Source organism: Arvicanthis niloticus, chromosome 2 (genome assembly GCF_011762505.2).
Source record: "Arvicanthis niloticus isolate mArvNil1 chromosome 2, mArvNil1.pat.X, whole genome shotgun sequence".
Lineage (NCBI taxonomy): Eukaryota > Metazoa > Chordata > Mammalia > Rodentia > Muridae > Arvicanthis > Arvicanthis niloticus.
The window spans coordinates 59,879,201-59,882,227 of NC_047659.1; the positions used below are offsets into that span (position 1 = coordinate 59,879,201).

The 3,027-nt window shown below is 40.3% G+C and overlaps 1 protein-coding gene across 2 annotated transcripts in view; it reads left to right on the top strand.

Annotated features, from left to right (window-relative positions):
- Window positions 1-3,027, top strand: part of Aplnr (apelin receptor) — an 87,248-nt gene that overhangs the window by 83,393 nt on the left and 828 nt on the right. The window lies entirely within an intron of this gene.

Here is a 3,027-nt window from a genome sequence, read left to right on the forward strand (position 1 = left end):
ATATAAGGGATTCAATAACCATGAGATTTGCTATGCAAGAGTGGGCATCTGGACTTGATCCTTCATGCATACCAAGACAACAGCAACAACAGGGGACTTTTGTGACTGAAAGCTTACTTCTGATTAAGACAGAAACTCCTTAAAATTCTTCTGTTTTTCTTATCCTAGGAAGTCAGTAGTCATGTGCAATATGTTACTCTCTAAACCCGGATCTACTCATGCAAGTTACATATGCTATGTGAATATTAATATGCTACATCAGTCTCCTTATATATAATGTTGTTAAGATAATAGAACTTAGCTTTTTCTTTATTTTGTTTTGAGACAGGATCTTGTTATGTAGCTTAGACTGTCCTCGAACTCATGACCATGAGTGTTGAGATTACAGTTGTGTACCACTGTACTTAGCTTTTATCCTGGGTTTTTGAGAATCAAATGAATGAATCCACATATAGTGCTTTGCATAGCAGCTGTCACAGAGTCAATTTACCTGTATATCCAAGTTCCCATCTTTTTTATCCATGTTGTTGGCATGGGCCATCTCCCTAGCACATGCTTCTCAGGGAGGCTAATTAGGCAAGTACTCCCACTTGCCTTGGCATGTTTTATGGATGACCCAAACTGCAAACACCAACATGTCTAAAACATATGCTGTCTGCTTTGTTTAATTTCAGATACCAAAATATGCCTACACATAGGGGTATGTGCATAAAAAAATGCATGTACTTTTTTTTTTGGCTTGGTAGAAATAGGCTTCTGTGATGTGTCTTTTCCTCCTCCCACACATGCCCCTCCATGGCTGGCACATCTCCTAATTATTCCCATCGACTCCCTCCCCATAGACCTTTTGTGTGTATATTTTGGCACACATTCTTTTGGTTCTGCTTAGCTCCCTTCTATCTCTCCTCCCCCCCCCCCATTCTCTTCACAACTCTTTAGAAAAATTCGTTAAACTATACACTTTTTTATTATTAATGTGCATTTATGAAAAATTCTTCACAGTTACAAAAGTGCATGGTTATAAAATAATTTCCATACAAAGGTTGGCATCTTCCCAACTCCTCCCTAACCCTCCCACCACATCAGGGCTTAGGAAAACTGAGAGGTCTATGGACCCAGCTCCCAACCAGTGCCGAGATTTACAAAAGTTTTCTGGGTTTTGCCTCCTTTACTTCCTTTTGCCTCCTTCTGGAGTATACAAAACAAGACAAGGTTCCCCAGCTTTGAGGAATGAACAAGATATCTTTTTGTGCTCTTCTATAACTGGAAAGAATGGCAGCATATATATATGAACGGAGACAATGGAGCCATTGGCCTTAAAGGTTGCAATGAAATACATGTCCTGATCTCTTCAAATACATTACATCAAACCTTTAACCGAGACCATGGAAACTCCATAGCATCTCTGGGTAACCTATTTCTTCATGTTTCTATTGGAATACTGGTGAAAATGGAAAGGGAGTTGGTATCCTGAGGATAACCAGAGAGGCATGGTCCAGAACAGTGTGGTGCAGATGTGGGATCTTTTCTCAAGAAGAATTTTATTGGCTAGCCCTTGGCCACCATAATCTTGTTGGTTAGTTATGACCTGATATCTTCAGACACAGCATAAAGAAAACCTCTGTGAGGGGTAAAAGTCTCTAGGGGACAGAGGAGAACAGAGGGAAATAGGGAGGAGCCAGGTTCTCATTAGATTGTTTCTACTATAGTATTGGCTCTTTTCATATTTCCTGAGCAGCTAGACAAATGGGTAGGGTTCATGTTTGTGTACCAACTTGATAGCTGAGTGTACTGTGTCAGAGTTTGAACCCAAGTTCCAGAGGAATATTCTCCAAGTCAGCAGATAGCCAACACAAACGAACCATAGGTACACATATGGACAAACAAATGATCCCACATTTGCCAGTGTGGAAAAAAACTGAACAAAACTTCATGGGGACATCATAATGGGCTTGTCATTACCAGGATATGTAAACATTTGCCTTAAGGATTATTAGACTATTTCTAGACACTTAGTTCTGACAGCCTGAACAGGATGGTGGTAGTATTATAATTCCACGTTAGTGTGGAGGCTGAATGTCTCTCTTCTTGTGCCTTAGTTAACTGGGGACCTTTTAGAAGCTGAAGAAACATTGTCTTGATATATCTTGCTTAGAAGTCTTTGCCATTAATGGAGATCAAATTGTGCCACTCAAAAGAACATTTGATCTCAAGAGGCATTTGGTGTCTTGTCTGGTTCTAATTCTATGTAAAACAGTAGTATATCTTAAAATATAGTAACTATAATTCAGTAAACAGTAGTGTTCAGGAGATTACTATAAGTGAGCATGGTGTTCTTCTATGGAGAGTTAAATGATTTTTATCAGAAATACTATTTCTATAAGTTCCTTTCCAAAACACTTTATGCAATAAGCTTAGCTTGTGGATAATAGCTGAAGTCTACCATTGTTGGCCACAGTTGAGTGGTCAGGAAGAGCAGGGCATAGTTCTATGTCATATTTCATGGGAGCAGAGCTCTGGCCTAGGCATTAAAAGCAAGAGTGAGGGGAGAAGCTTCCAGGTTCTCTTTTGGTTGATTAGATCAATGCAGATGACTTAGAATATGATATGTTCTCCTTCTCCATGCATTTTAGGGCAGCTGGGTGGGGGAGCGGATGGTGGATGCTTGCTAGGGTTGGAGCCAAGATAGAAAGCTCTTGTTTTCATTTTTTTACCCAAGCCAGTTTTGCTAACAGAACTGGACCTACTCAGATGGGTCTCCCCATCTCCTGTACAGGGGTCCTCACCTATCATTTTCTCAGATCCTTCAGTTTCTCTTGCAACACAACACAGTAGGAGGTACATCTCCTGTTTTCCAAAGATCTGATTGAGAAAGAAAAAGACAGTCATCATAGCCACCATTCTAATGATGTGCTCATACTGTTAAAGAGGCATCTTCTGTTTAGATATCACTTGTGGTGCTTTTGTTTTAGAGACTGAAGTTGCCCCACTGGGAGCACAATCTGGGCACAGCTGGGCTTTACTGCC